At 46.1% G+C, this 16,223-nt stretch overlaps 1 long non-coding RNA gene across 1 annotated transcript in view; it reads left to right on the forward strand.

The window, feature by feature from the left end:
• The window catches only part of LOC115081951, a 55,942-nt gene extending 47,447 nt beyond the window's left edge, over nucleotides 1-8,495 (forward strand). The window contains exons 2-3 of the long non-coding RNA XR_003854043.1: nucleotides 5,603-5,665; nucleotides 8,205-8,495. This is a non-coding gene — a long non-coding RNA (uncharacterized LOC115081951). The remainder of the gene's footprint in view (nucleotides 1-5,602; nucleotides 5,666-8,204) is intronic.
• The last annotated feature ends 7,728 nt before the right edge of the window (nucleotides 8,496-16,223 follow it).

A 16,223-nucleotide genomic window follows, 5' to 3' on the forward strand; every position in this document is an offset into this window, starting at 1 on the left:
GAGTTTTGGGGGAATCTGTAGGGTAATCGAGAGAGTTACTTGGAGGCTTCTGTGGGCAGGGAGGTGGGATCGATCAGGAGTGCAGTGAGACTACCAAAGGGAAGGATCATGGGTGGGGTAGGGTGTATTGAGGCTACCCTGGGGATTGGAATGATGGGAGAAGAGCTTAGTGTTAGAAGTTGGGAGGGAGGGGTTGCTCTGGAAATGCCAGGATGTGGGGAGTGTTTTTCCTGTGCTAACCAATTCTGTTATTTTGGATTGCTTAGTGCAGGGAAAACTATAAAACTAGTGATATGCAGAGCGTGACTGCACTCGGCATATCATTAGTTTCATGAATCATCTGAAATAAACTACCTATTATATTTGAGAGGTTACCTGTGGTGACCTTGCTAAAATAACACACATTAATGGATCTACTCTAAGTGTATTCTTTTTATTCATAAATATGAGTATGGGAGTTCAAGAGACCCTGGCCAGTTAAAACACCTCTGGGGATATCAGTCTGTGTGCAAATATCCTCTGAGTGCTATTTAACAATGTACATTTCAACAGACTACTAAAGTACAAATGAAATTGAGCAGCAATGGTTTTGGCCTAAAATTCAAAAGGAGGAAAAGAAGAATTGACTCTAATTTGTAGGGGAATGTAGCTTATGAAGTATAAACTGCATTCCCAAAATATTTGCTTTTTTCAAAAGAGTTCTATAGAAAAGATTTAGGATTCCCTCTAACAAAATGTGTATATGTACATCTCACGTTGTATAAAATATAAGGGGACTGTGTGTTACGCGTGCCGTCCGTGGCAGACCCGCGGCACGGCCCCCTCACCTTTCTACAGTGATTCCAGCTCCTGGTTCCTCCTCGCTGGCGGCGATGGGCCATCAGCTCCGTCCTTGGGTTTCTCTGGTGCCTCCAGCTCTGCCGCAGTCCCTGGCATTCCCAGTCCTGCTGCCATTTCTCATTGGGCCTCTCCACTTGGCCCATGGAGAGACGCTGCTACTTGCACCGCGCCCCTCCCTTGGCACATGCGCACGCCGTAGAAATTACGGCGGGAAACTAACCGCAACCCCGGATGATGACATCAACCCAGCTACAGTATTTAAGCTCAGGCTCCGCTCCCTAGCGTTGCCTTTGCAACAGGTCTCCTCGCTGGTCGAGTACTCGTTGCTTCTTAGAGATTCGTCTCATCTCTGCATTCCTGTTCCTCGTTATTCCTGTCTCCTTGTTCCTACCTTGCTTCATACCTCGCCTTGACTCTCTCCAAGCCCGGACCTCTGCTTCGCCTGACCACGCCATTGACTCTCTCCAAACCCAGATCTCTGCTTCACCTAACCATGCCATTGACTCTCTCCAAGCCCGGACCTCTGTTTTGCCTGACCATGCCATTGACTCTCTCCAAGCCCGGACGACTGCTTCGCTTGACTACGCTATTGCCTATCTCCAGATCTAGACCTCTGCTTCGCCTGACTATGCTATTGCCTATCTCCAGACCCAGACCTCTGCTTCACCTGGCTATGTTATTGCCTATCTCCAGACCTAGACCTCAGCTTCGCCTGACTACGTTATTGCCTATCTCCAGACCTCTGCTTTGCCTGACTTTGCTATTGACTATCTCCATGATCAGACCTCAGACTTGCTTGCCACTGCCTTCGGATTTCCACCAGCCCTAACTTAAGCCTGCTCTTCGATGCTTCTCCAGCTTACTCCCTGGACGTGGTTTACTCAGGCTTCGGCATGCTCTTGTTCGAGTGCCCCCTGTCTGCCTCTGTTCCACTCGAGTTTCAAGGACACTACCCTGTCCAGAGTAAAACTGTACCATCTCTCACCTGCTGTCTCTGGGCTCAACCAATTTTCACCTTGACTACATACAGAGGTCCACCTAAGTCCTGCCAGCCCCGGCACCCAAAGGCTCAACCCGCGGCGAGCGAGGGTTGGAATAGGTGAAGCTCCAGCGGCCTCTGTCTATCAGCCCTATCATCTGTATCTCCCGGAGACAAAGGCTATGACAGACTACATCCAAGAAAACCTTGCGAAGGGATTCATCCGCCCCTCTACCTCTCCTGCCAGGGCAGGATTCTTTTTTATGACCAAGAAGGATGGATCGCTCACGCCTTCCCCGGTGCCTCCGGCTCTGCTGCAATCCTGGCGTTCCTGGTCCTGCTGCCACTTTTCGTTGGGCCTCTCCTTATGGCCCAGAGAGAGACGCTGCTACTCGCACTGCACCCCTCCCTAGGCACGCATGCCACCATTGATGTTTAAGTAGGGCTGCGGCGGGAACCTAGCCGTGGCTCCGGATGATGACGTCAACCCAGCTACAGTATTTAAGCTCAGGCTACACTCCCTAGCATTGCCTTTGCAACAGGTCTCCTCGCTGGTCGAGAACTCGTTGCTTCCTAGAGATTCATCTCATCTCTGCATTCCTGTTCCTCGTTGTTCCTGGTTCCTGTCTCCTTGTTCCTACCTTGTTTCATACCTTGGATTGACTCTCTCCAAGCCTGAACCTCTGCTTCGCCTGACCACACCACTCCAAGCCTGGACCCCTGCTTTGCCTGACTACGCTATTGCCTATCTCCAGACCTAGACCTCTGCTTCACCTGCCTATGCTATTGCCTTTCTCCAGACCCAGACCTGTGCTTCGCCTGACTATGCTATTGCCTATCTCCAGACCCAGACCTGTGCTTCGCCTGACTACGCTATTGCCTTTCTCCAGACCCAGACCTCTGCTTTGCCTGATTACGCTATTGCCTTTCTCCAGACCCAGACCTCTGCTTCGTCTGACTATGCTATTGCCTATCTCCAGACCCAGACCTCTGCTTCGCCTGACTACGCTAATGCTTATCTCCAGACCCAGACCTCTGCTTCGCCTGACTATGCTATTGCCTATCTCCAGACCCAGACCTCTGCTTCGCCTGACTATGCTATTGTCTATCTCCATGATCAGACCTCTGCTTCGCCTGACTACGCTATTGCCTATCTCCAGACCTAGACCTCTGCTTCGCCTGACTATGCTATTGCCTTTCTCCAGACCCAGACCTGTGCTTCGCCTGACTATGCTATTGCCTATCTCCAGACCCAGACCTCTGCTTCGTCTGACTATGCTATTGTCTATCTCCATGATCAGACCTCTGCTTCGCCTGACTACGCTATTGCCTATCTCCAGACCTAGACCTCTGCTTCGTCTGACTATGCTATTGTCTATCTCCATGATCAGACCTCTGCTTCGCCTGACTACGCTATTGCCTATCTCCAGACCTAGACCTCTGCTTCGCCTGACTATGCTATTGCCTTTCTCCAGACCCAGACCTGTGCTTCGCCTGACTATGCTATTGCCTATCTCCAGACCCAGACCTCTGCTTCGCCTGACTACGCTAATGCTTATCTCCAGACCCAGACCTCTGCTTCGCCTGACTATGCTATTGCCTATCTCCAGACCCAGACCTCTGCTTCGCCTGACTATGCTATTGCCTTTCTCCAGACCCAGACCTGTGCTTCGCCTGACTATGCTATTGCCTATCTCCAGACCCAGACCTCTGCTTCGCCTGACTACGCTAATGCTTATCTCCAGACCCAGACCTCTGCTTCGCCTGACTATGCTATTGCCTATCTCCAGACCCAGACCTCTGCTTCGCCTGACTATGCTATTGTCTATCTCTATGATCAGACCTCTGCTTCGCCTGACTACGCTATTGCCTATCTCCAGACCTAGACCTCTGCTTCGCCTGACTATGCTATTGCCTTTCTCCAGACCCAGACCTGTGCTTCGCCTGACTATGCTATTGCCTATTTCCAGACCCAGACCTCTGCTTCGCCTGACTACGCTATTGCCTATCTCCAGACCTAGACCTCTGCTTCGCCTGACTATGCTATTGCCTTTCTCCAGATCCAGACCTGTGCTTCGCCTGACTATGCTATTGCCTATCTCCAGACCCAGACCTCTGCTTCGCCTGACTACGCTATTGCCTTTCTCCAGACCCAGACCTCTGCTTTGCCTGATTACGCTATTGCCTTTCTCCAGACCCAGACCTCTGCTTCGTCTGATTACGCTATTGCCTATCTCCAGACCCAGACCTCTGCTTCGCCTGACTATGCTAATGCTTATCTCCAGACCCAGACCTCTGCTTCGCCTGACTATGCTATTGACTATCTACATGATCAGACCTCAGCTTTGCTTGCCACTGCATTCGGATTGCCGCCAGCCCTGACTTAAGTCTGCTCTTCGATGCTTCTCCAGCTTACAAGAGCTTCGGCCTGCTCTTGCTCGAGCACCCCCTGTCTGCCTCTGTTCCATTGGTGCCCGAGTTTCAAGGACACTACCCTGTTCAGAGTAAGACTGTACCATCTCTCACCTGATGTCTCTGGGCTGAACTGACTTTCACCTCGACTACATAAAGAGGCCCTGCCAGCCTCGGCACCCAAAGGCTCAACCCGCGGGGAACGAGAATTGGTATAGGTGAAGCTCCAGCGGCCTCTATCTATCAGCCCACTCTGCCTGCCAATGGTGGGGACCTGTACGTCCCTACCTATGGCTTGTGTCAACCCCACCTCGGCCCAAGGGACCACCTTCGACGCAACACTCTGCTCATTAAATAAATGCATTTTATAATACTTCACTGTAATCCTCCTAGTAGATAGGGTTTGATGGTGTTTACAATGAGCCAGTTTTGCTGATGTATGGTGGTTTCTCAGTTGATTCAGTCTAATCTGTGCTGTTGTTGCTTTCAGACTGTGGAGACAGGGCAATTCTAGCAGTGGCTCTTCTAGTCATGGAGCAGTGTGAGTCTTGGTGCCTCTTCTCCTGTCATGGTGTGCAGGATTGCCACCTTCTAAAAATGTGTTTTGCTTTGTTTTTTTTACAGACAGTCTGCCAGATTTTTTTCTGACAACCTACATTTTTTAAGGACACATTTGATTTGCCATTTTATGCGTGGCTGGAGTTTAGTGCTCTGACTTAGTTCCCCAACTCTGAAATAGCACAGCCTTGCAGAGCCTGAGCCCAGAGCATTGACGACCAGCGTCATCACTCATAACATTTTAATCGACATGAGATTATTTTCAAAGACACGTTGAGGTTAAGTTTCAGCAAGGCAGGCAGTGGCAAATTAGCAGGGTAAAGTTACCTAGCTAAGTTTAGCCAGGATATTCAGTGGGACTTAACCAGGTAAAGCCTCCTGTTGAATATACCTGGCTAACTTTGGGACTCCCTTCTAATCTGACCAGACTAACCTGGCTAAGTTTTGCTGGGTAGTGCTGATACCACCTGGCTAAACTTAAGTCCCATCTAGAACGCCTTTTTTTTTTTTTGTTTGTTTTATTCAGGTAAGTTTTAGCTGTGGAATGACTTACCCAGCTTCAATATATCTACTGTGAGGGGCAGGAAATTCAGACCTCAGAATTTGTCTTGCTAAGTTGTCTACCTTGGTGGTGTGTCGATGCAGCCCAAACTGGGATGCAGAAATGACAACTGGGACATGAGGAACTATGATGTAGTATGTGACACTCCGTAAGAAGAGAATTAATTTAATCCAAATGAATAATTTTACAGTAATGTGTCTCATGAGCATACTGCATAGAGAAAAGTGGTGTCTTTGTTTTGTATTTTGCAGGTCCTATGCCCTGGGTCCTGAATGGAAGATGGTGAACCCGATGGAGGAGCTGATGGAGCATAGGTAAAGATGAAAGAGGTGTGCCCAGAGTGCCTTTCCATGAATGGAGGGGGTTACTCTTGTTAAAATGGCACCTTATTGGATAATGCCTAGAGTGTTGGTTAAATTGTACTTTGCTATTGCATATATTTAACGGTTTTCTGTGGTATCTGATCTGTTGACATGTTTTTTTATAATAATGGAGGACCAAAATCACAGTTTTAGGTGGGGGAAGTTTTGACGAGACCCCCAGATTGGGTCCACATCTTTGAGTAAGGACTGAGTGGGGGATCCCTAATGTTGACGCTCTGGAAAAACTGGAAATGGTAAAATTTTATACATGGATTACCAGTAAATTTCCACCAGATGACAAACATAAGTGGTAACAGAACTGGTAGTAATTAGGTCCTTAGGAATGTTCTAGATAAAGTGGTTAAGAGTTTGGGTTCCTTTAAAAGGGTTGGTAAGAGCACCCTCTAGAAGATTATCCAAGAGAGCTATAATCTTGGTGCGAGGTTTGGCAGGAGGAGATTCAAAGAGACCCCATCATGGATTAAGGATGGGGAGGAGCTGGTAGGCCTGTGGACCCCTCTTGTTTTGAAGTGGACCCTGCAGAGACTTTCCACTCAAGAGGAGAGGCCCAAGGTTGAAGAGCGATCCTTTTCATAAAGGATTACCCTGGAACCCAATCTGGGTTTGCCCACAGGAAAAGGGTTTGCTTTTTCCAAAAGGGAAGTAGAGGAAGGATAAGAAGAAAAAGCTCATAAGAAGGAGTATGTCAAGGATGCCGGGGAGGTCCATGGATGCTGCCTAGGAAAAAGGTAGTACTCCGGCCCATGTGTGAGGGTTGGTCTTATTTTGGGAGTAGAGATTTATTTATTTATTTATTTATTTATGGTTTTTATATACCGGAGGTTCCTGTATACAATACATATCACTCTGGTTCACATTTAACAGAAATAACTATCGCCGGGGAGGCGATTTACAAGGAACATATCGAATATAATGAACGGATAATCTATAATAAAAATACAATCTATTATGAAACAACTAGGATCAGCTTAGTAACCCAAACATGAAACATATAACTGAAGCAATATAAACATTGTATCATTGCCGTCAGGCAGGATAGGTGTTGTTCTTCTTGTTTTTAGCTCTCAGGGAAGGCTTGACGGAAGAGCCAAGTCTTGAGTTTCTCTTTAAAAGTAGAATGGCACGGCTCAAGGCGGAGGTCCGGTGGTAGGGAATTCCAGAGAGACGGGCCCGCTGTGGATAGAGCGCGTTTCCTTAGGGAAGAGGTGTGTGAGGTGTACTATTGAGAGTGGGGTGGGATATAGTGCCTAGTGTATTCATGGGATCTAGTAGAAATTTGAGTAATATATTGCTAAGTGAGAATAGCGAGGAATGAGATAAAATGGTAGAAAGGAACCAGACTACTTTTTAAGGTTGATTACAACATATTGCTGATTGTGTTTGGTGAAATTTTTATCTTGGCTGTGAAGCCTGTGAACTTTGAATAATTCAACTAAATTTTAATACCCACTTTGAAATCTTTGTAAACAGTGTAGTGCTTCTACCCCAGGAATAAAAGTTCTTTGTTTTGGAAGAAAACCTGGTATGGAGTTTAATTGGGAGGCACTTTGACTGCCAGCAATCATCAAACATCAATCATGTGCAAAGTCTTTTAGTGTACTAAACCTTTTTTTAAGCTTTTTTTTTTTTTTTTGCAAATAAAATTATGAAAACAACTTATCTCCTTGATTAGTTACTATTGCTCAATCCTTTGTAACTTTCATATCATACACCCTGATACGGGTCTGTGTTTCAAAAATGATCTGCCTCAGGAGATATCCAGTTTTTAAACCACAGTCTCTGCTCTTTTTGCTACAAGCAGACATGCGCATTATACAATGAGTGTTTTTTAAAAACTACCTGTCAATAGCACTTTGTAAAAACTTACCAAGACGTAGTAGGGAAAAACCTTTTAGCAGCAAAAAACAAGCAAAGGAACCTTCATTATGACAGCATCTATGTTTTGAAATGGCACTGAAAATGATAGTGAGGGACTTGAATATAAAATCAATGGCAATTACATCACTGCTCACGTCAATCTCATGGGAACAGCTGATCACTTCCTCAAATCCTGATTTTTAATTAATCAAGGGGACTATCCATTAAGTGATGGAGTACCATTCTATCTACAAATTAAGTCCTCCCGGAGAGGAAGAATTCAAAGAATATATCCGAAATAGTTCCCAATGATGTAAATATGCCTGATGGTCACCACTTCTACTGAACTCTAAAATTTGTTTGATAATAAGTGGTTTTCATAATTTTATCTGCAAAAAATGTTTAGTGCACTAAAGGACTTTGCACATGATTGACAGACATGGACTGATGATTAAAAGAGAGGCAATGAAGATGAATGCACCAGTAGTGCCTATTATAAAGTTCAAAATTATATCAAAATAATCCTGTGGGATACCTTGAGAACTAGATGTATATGTATATTTATTTTTGGGTTCTCTTTAATCTGGCATTTTTTGTTATATCTATATTACAGGAGTTGCCATGGAGAATAGATACTGTTATTCAATAGCAGAGCACATAGGCTACTGTAAGTCTCTGCTGACATGCAAGCTCAGATGTCTGAAGTGCAAGCCATCAGATTGCCTCTGCTCAAGGAAATATTCCAGATGCATTATTATTGTGACTAACCAAAGTTTCCTGTGTTAAAAGTCAGAATATCCTTCTCCAGGGTTTCTCAGCTTCCTTTAGAATGATGCATTCTCTAAATACATAACCAGGCAACATATGTGTCAGAAATTGCTTTAGAAGATGAGCTAAACTTTTTTTTTTATAAAATAAGAAATTTATAAAGTGGAAAATTGGGTAAGGGTTCTGTGATTTTATCCTTTCACTGAGAACATAATTAAACAGGTGCTATATACACAACCAAACCTCTCATAGCATATTGCTTTCATATCCCTATAGCTAAAAGTATAATTTTATGATTGTGAACACGATGAATGACTAATTACTAAGGCTTTCCTGTGGCAGCTCAGGCTCGTTTCTAAGGCATAGTTTTCAAGGTGCTGCAGAACATTTGCATATTTTTTATATACCGTACTTGGGGAGGGCAGTCTCGGGTGAAATGATCTGACTGAAAACCACCCTTCTCAAATGCAGCTAAAAGTGCATGAGAGTTCCATAGCAAGTGTTCATTTAACCAATTGCAGGCCAGGATTTAGGCATAGGCACCATAGGCAACTGCCTACAATGCCAAATTGTCATAGGCACTGGAGTGCCATTGTTGCCCTGGTGCTGATCCCACAGCAGTGGCAACACTGGAAAAATTCAGTGCCGGACTTGCAAGCCCTCCCCTGCTGAAAGATCCTGTGTTGGCCATGCCCCCTCCCCACATGGGCTTCCAATTACCATGGAAAGGGATGGGGTGACCATAGGGCCTGTCTGAGCGCAAGAGCTCAGACAGAGGTTGGCAGCAGTTTTGGCATGCAACTCTGAGGTCAAAGTGGGCCAAGGGAAGGATCTGGCCAGGATGGGGCATGTTCTGGGCTTCTGGCTCTGATAACCTTGGGGGGAGGGGGGAAACAGAAAACCCCCCCCCCCATGCCTATAGATGCACCAATGTTAAATTTGGCCGGGCCGAGGGAAAAAGCGCCATTCCAGTGGCAGTATTTGGGTCAAGGAAGGAAAACAGCATGTGTGCATTCAGTTTCCAAAATCATACACGCTATTTTACCTGGCTCCCCCCCCCCCCCTCCCCAAACAAAAGCAAAGTACAAAGTATGTGGTCGCTTTCAGCGTGTATACTTTGCACTCACTAGTATTCAAAGAGAAACAATGGAGATTGTCATAGATAGGCTATTTGTATAAAACATGCACATTAAAACCATTCATGAGCTGTTTGAAAATTACCCTCTACATATCTAAATGTGCTTAGAAATCCCATTTTTACTGAAAATCTTGAAGGGGGAATTTTCGAAACCATGTGGCTGGTTGCAAAATCTGTAGTTACTTTTCCCCTTGGGATTTTGCACCAGTTTTCAAAGGGAGTGTAGACACATATTTTTCCTTTGAATATTGCCCAGGAAAAATTACTGACAGATATTTGCACTTCCTTTTTCTGTGGCTTCTTTTTCCCTGATAAACAATGTGCATAGCTTTGAAAATGCAAACCTACACATGTTGTCTTCCCTCCTCTCCCCTCCAAGTCCACCTACTTTTCCTGCAAATGAAAGTACTATAGGATAGAAGCCAGTCACTCTCAATAGGAGATGCATTTGAACCCGAACCTGCAGCTGTGTATTCAGACTGAACCAAAGTGGGCCTAAGCAATACAAAAATGGAGTCTTCTGCCATGTGATATTTTGGCAACTTCATATGAATGTGTGAATCACATAGAGGAGAAAATGCTGAGATTGTTTTTCCATATTAGACGTCTCTCTACACCTTCCCATTTGCTAGAACACCTCAGATACACAAACTGCTGAGTATGTCCTTGGTGGATACTTTGTATCTAGCCATGAAACTAGATATGAAGCTTGTATTGTTCAGCAAATGTCCGCTGATGAACCTCATTGCTACCTGTGAGAATATTCACATCCATCTGGACTCAGAAGACATCAGCAGCAGTCTCTAATCATGTGTCTATAGATGGTGGTGACATCCAATCCAGATCAGCATTGGATCCTATGGATCTGAATAATATGCAATGAAATTCTGAGCAGAGAAAAGACTCTGAACTACACAGAGTGTGAACTTTTTCCCAAGGAAACTTTCTCGTGTAACTTTTTCCTGGGGGACCTTTTCCCAATGATATTTTTACTCCCCGGAGCTTTAACAATTGCAGTTTACTACATCTGTGAACTAGCAAGCTTAAGACTGAGTTCCTTGCTCAAGCATAGCCTGCTCTGTTAATCTTGGCGTAGCTGCCTTATCATACTTGCCAAATTTACCCCTGCCAGAATTTTGGCAAGCCAAGCCCTTCTTTACCTTTTTCCTGCCATCATACCTCACAGAGACATCTGTAAGACTTTTGGGATCTATTTTTCTTGAAACTGTGATAACCTATTATTTTTCTGCTGGGGTGTTACTGGATTCCCCTGTGCTGTGCTATGAGACAGATCCTAGATCTCTGCAAGATTGTGACTCGCCAGTGGCTAAGGGTAAGATAAAACTGGCTTAATTAACCTTTCAGTTGGATTAATTAGTTTGGCACTGCATATCTGTCAAGTGCAGATTGACTTGGAGATAATGCATGAGTTTATGCTTATTTTCCATAACAGAGCTTCGATCGGTAAAGCTTGAAACTTAAAACTAGATTTACCGTATTAAATCTTGTATAATTATGCTGCTAAAATAACACTAATTGACTACCTCATGAAAGGTGTAAGCTTCTGCTCCCTTAAAAACTATTGAATTTTATCAAAGCTTATTAGTTAAATCTGCTAATCATCTGTAGTCTAAATCTGTCCTATAGTACACATGCTGATACAGGGATCAATGACTTTTGAAAATTGCCCTCTTAATTCATTTATATTTTTTTTCCTTTAAAAATATAAAGTATACATTAGGGAGCCTAATTTTAAAACCTATTCATGATACAGCATTTGCATGCATAAGCAGATGCATGGAGATCAATGCCATTTATTTTAATTATTTATTAAAATATTTATCATACAAGCCGTAAAGCCCGTTAAAACGGGCTACATCCCTCTGTCTCTCACCTCCCCCTCATTCTCTCTCCCCTCACTCTTCACCACCCCCCTCCCCCACCCACTCCTCTCCACCCTCCCTCTCCTCTCACTCAGTCCCCCCTCTCCCTCACTCCCTCCCACTCAGTCCCCCCTCTCCCTCCCTCCCACTCACTCAGTCCCCCTCTCCCCTCCCACTCACTCAGTCCCCCTCTCCCTCCCTTCATCACCACCTCCATTTCCTCCCGGCGCCGTAAGCGCGACTTCCCGCAACCCTCACCCGGCTCCATTAACTCCTCCCCGCTCCTGCCGGCAGATCTCGGGGGGGGTCACTCCCGCGCGCGCGGCAGTGACCCCCCCGAGATCTGCCGGCAGATCTGGGGAGGAGAAGTAGCGGCACCGCGCGCGCGCGGTGCCGCTACTTCTCTTCCCGCTCCTGCCGGCAGATCTCGGGGGGGGGGCGCGGGAGTGACACCCCCCCGAGATCTGCTGGCAGATCTCGGTGGGGGGGGCGCGGGAGTGACACCCCCCCCCGAGATCTGCCGCAGATCTCGGTGGGGGGGGCGCGGGAGTGACATCACCCCCCCCCCGAGATCTGCCGGCAGATCTCGGTGGGGGGGGGCGCGGGAGTGACACCCCCCCCCCCGAGATCTGCCGGCAGATCTCGGTGGGGGGGGCGCGGGAGTGACACCCCCCCCCCGAGATCTGCCGGCAGATCTCGGTGGGGGGGCGCGGGAGTGACACCCCCCCCCCGAGATCTGCCGGCAGATCTCGGTGGGGGGGGCGCGGGAGTGACACCCCCCCGAGATCTGCCGGCAGATCTCGGTGGGGGGGGCGCGGGAGTGACACCCCCCCCCGAGATCTGCCGGCAGATCTCGGTGGGGGGGGCGCGGGAGTGACACCCCCCCCCCGAGATCTGCCGGCAGATCTCGGTGGGGGGGGCGCGGGAGTGACACCCCCCCCCCGAGATCTGCCGGCAGATCTCGGTGGGAGGGGCGCGGGAGTGACACCCACCCCCCCCCGAGATCTGCCGGCAGATCTCGGTGGGGGGGGCGCGGGAGTGACACCCCCCCCCGAGATCTGCCGGCAGATCTCGGTGGGGGGGGCGCGGGAGTGACATCTCCCCCCCGAGATCTGCCGGCAGATCTGGGGAGGAGAAGCAGCGGCACCGCGCGCGCGCGTGGCGCCGCTGCTTCTCCTCCCGCTCCTGCGGCCCCACCGCCATTTTTTTTTTCTGATCGACATCCTTGCCCGCACATGCGCAGTAGAGCTGCGCTCTACTGCGCATTTGCGGGCCGTCGGTCACAGGCCATTTATAAGGTAGATGCCTATATCAATATAATCATGCTAGGCAAATTACAAATCATGAGATATATAATTTCAACAATAAAAACAGACAAAACAAATACAATAAATTACTTTTCTCCTAGCCACTGATTACCACAGCACTGAATCCAAAAGTCATCCAAAAGCCTCTTGAAAAAGGAGAGTTTTAAGATGTTTCTGAAAGATAGCAATGTTTTCTTTTTTTTTATCTTTTAGTCTTTATTGAAAGAGATAACAAACAAGTTGCACTTAAATAACAACTGAACATATTTAACAAACATTCCCTTAAGAAATCCCCTCATACCACCCTCACCTCCCCTCCCTCCCCACACTTTCCATACATTTCAAAATCACATCCTGAACTTAGCAATGAGCATAGAACATTCAATAGCAAACTACATCTCAAACTTTATTCCTCTCTAATCATGATTGGAATGGTTCCCATATGACTTGAAAACTGGAAAGAGTATTGTGCTTCAGTGCCGTCACAGTTTTTAGCTACTGACAAACTGCTATACTTATTATAGGGTTTTTTCCACCAGGCCACAAGAGTACATCTAGCTGCAATAACAATCTGTAAAATTAAACGTTGTCTGGAGGATGAAACATTAAGCATAGGAATACTAATAAAAATATTGTAGGGTCTTTAGGGATGGTAAAATTGGTGATATCAGCAATAAAATTAAGAATCTAGTTCTAATATATCTGAACAGAGAGACACTGCCACCAATTATGATACAGAATGCCACTTTCACCACATTGACACCAGCATTCTCCAAACCTTCAGGAGTAAGATATTAACAAAGGAGTAGGATGTAGAATGGAGAATCCCTTCTGCAGAATCTAACAATAGTAGAGAGATAGTGGATGCCCTGCAAAGGGCTCTGTTCAAACAAATGGTAATGGAACCCACGAGGGAAGGAGCTATATTCGACTTAGTGCTCACTAATGGAGATAATGTCTCTAATGTCCAGGTGGGTGCCCACCTCAGCACCAGTGATCATCAAACGGTATGGTTTCATATCACAAATAGGATTCAGAGAAGAAGCACGAAGACCTGAGTTTTACAGTTCAAAAACACAGACTTTGATGAAATGGGGAAGTACCTGGAGGAAGAACCCTGAAGGCTGGGAGAACAAGAGAGATGTGGAACAACTAAGGACCAAAGTAAAATGAGCAATTACCAAGACAACTAATCTATATGTTAGAAAAGTAAAGAAAAGCAAAAGAAAAATGAAACCTATCTGGTTCTCAAAGGAGGTGGCTGACAAAATAAAAGCTAAAAGAACAGCGTTCAAGAAATATAAAGGATCCCAAAGGGAAGAGCACAAAGAAGAATATCTGGTGGAACTGAGGGAGACGAAGAAAGTAATCAAGATGGCAAAAGGTCAAGCGGAAGAAAGGATTGCCAAAGAGGTAAAGCGAGGTGACAAAACATTTTTCAGATACATCAGAGAAAGGAGAAAAGTTCAAAGTGGTATAGTGAAATTGTAAGGTGAAAAGGATCAATGTGTGGAAAGAGACGAAGAAATGGCATAAATATTAATCAAATACTTTAGTGTTTACTAAAGAGGACCCTGGAGAAGGACCGTCACTAGAGAATGTATGGGAAGAGCTGGGGAAACTGAAAGTGAACAAAGCCATGGGGCCTGATGAGGTTCATCCCAGGATACTGAGGGAGCTCAGAGATGTGCTGGTGGGTCCGCTGTGTGACCTGTTCAATAAATCCCTAGAAACGGGAGTGGTGCCGAGTGATTGGAGAAGAGCGGTGGTGGTCCCACTTCACAAGAGTGGGAGCAGAGAGGAGGCTGGAAACTACAGGCCGGTTAGCCTCACTCGGTGATGGGAGAAGTAATGGAGTCACTGCTGAAAGAAAGAATAGTGAACTATCTACAGTCAGAAGAATTGCTGGACCAGAGGCAGCATGGATTCACCATGGGAATGTCCTGTCAGACAAATCTGATTGACTTTTTTGACTGGGTGACTAGGGAATTTGATCAAGGAAGAGCGCTCAATGTCATCTACTTGGATTTCAGTAAAGCTTTTGATACGGTACCGCACAGGAGGCTTGTGAATAAAATGAGAAGCTTAGGAGTGAGTGCCGAGGTGGTGGACTGGATTGCAAACTGGTTGTCGGTAGGGATGTGCATTTGTTTCATTTGTTTAATTAGTTTCGTATTACATGCTTGTATAGGAAACGAATGAAACGAATGCACATCCCTAGTTGACGGACAGAAGACAATGTGTGATGGTAAATGGAACTTACTCTGAAGAGAGAGCGCTGTTAAGCAGAGTGCCGCAAGGATCGTTGTTGGTACCGGTCCTGTTCAATATCTTTGTGAGTGACATTGCAGACGGGATAGAAGGTAAGGTTTGTCTTTTTGTGGATGACACTAAGATCTGCAACAAAGTGGACATGCTGGAAGGAGTGGAGAGAATGAGACGGAATTTAAGGAAGCTGGAAGAGTGGTTGAAGATATGGCAGCTGAGATTCAATGCCAAGAAGTGCAGAGTCATGCATATCAGGTGTGGAAATCCAAAAGAACTGTATTTGATGGGGGGGGTGAAGAGCTGATGTGCATGGAGCAGGAGAGAGACCTTGGGGTGATAGTGTCTAACGATCTAAAGTCAGCAAAACAATGTGACAAGGCGATAGCTAAAGCCAGAAGAATGCTGGGCTCTTTAGAGAGAGGAATATCTAGTAAGAGAAAGGAAGTGATAATCCCCTTGTACAAGGCCTTGGTGAGACCTCATCTGGAGTACTGTGTTCAGTTCTGGAGACCACATCTCCAAAGGGACAGAGACAGGATGGAGGCGGTCCAGAGAAGGGTGACCAAAAAGGTGGATGGTCTACATAAAATGACTTATGAGGAGAGAGTGAAGAACCTAAATATGTACACCCTGGAGGAGAAGAGGAACAGGGGTGATATGATACAGACTTTCAGATACTTGAAAGGTTTTAATGATCCATGGTCAACAACAAACCTTTTACGTTGGAAAAAAATCATCAGAACTAGGGACAAGGGAGAAAGACTCAGAACCAATGTCAGGAAGTATTTCTTCACGGAGAGGGTGGTGGACACCTGGAATGCTCTTCCGAAGGAAGTGGTGAAGACTAAAACTGTGAAGGATTTCAAGGGGGCATGGGATAAACACTGTGGATCCATAAAGGCTATAGGATGGGAATGAAAAGAAGAGCCATGGGGGTGGATTCTGGAGTGGAGGCTAGTACCTGGTGATTACTACCCTTACTCAATAAGCCTTCGCACGGTTAATGCAACTCCAACATTGCTCTCTGTTTCAATGGCAAGGGGAAATGTGGAAAAGAGGATTTGCATTCAGATAACTACCAACAAGGAGTGAACTTCACAATCTGGTTAAACAAATAAGCGTGGGGGTAGCTTGCTTATTACGGCGATTACTACCCTAAACCAATTAAGCCTGATACATCACTTTGAATGCATATATGGCGTTGCTCTCTACTTCATCGGCAGGGGGAAATGTGGAAAACAGGATTTACATTCAGACTACATCCAACA

Source organism: Rhinatrema bivittatum, chromosome 1, assembly GCF_901001135.1.
Source record: "Rhinatrema bivittatum chromosome 1, aRhiBiv1.1, whole genome shotgun sequence".
Lineage (NCBI taxonomy): Eukaryota > Metazoa > Chordata > Amphibia > Gymnophiona > Rhinatrematidae > Rhinatrema > Rhinatrema bivittatum.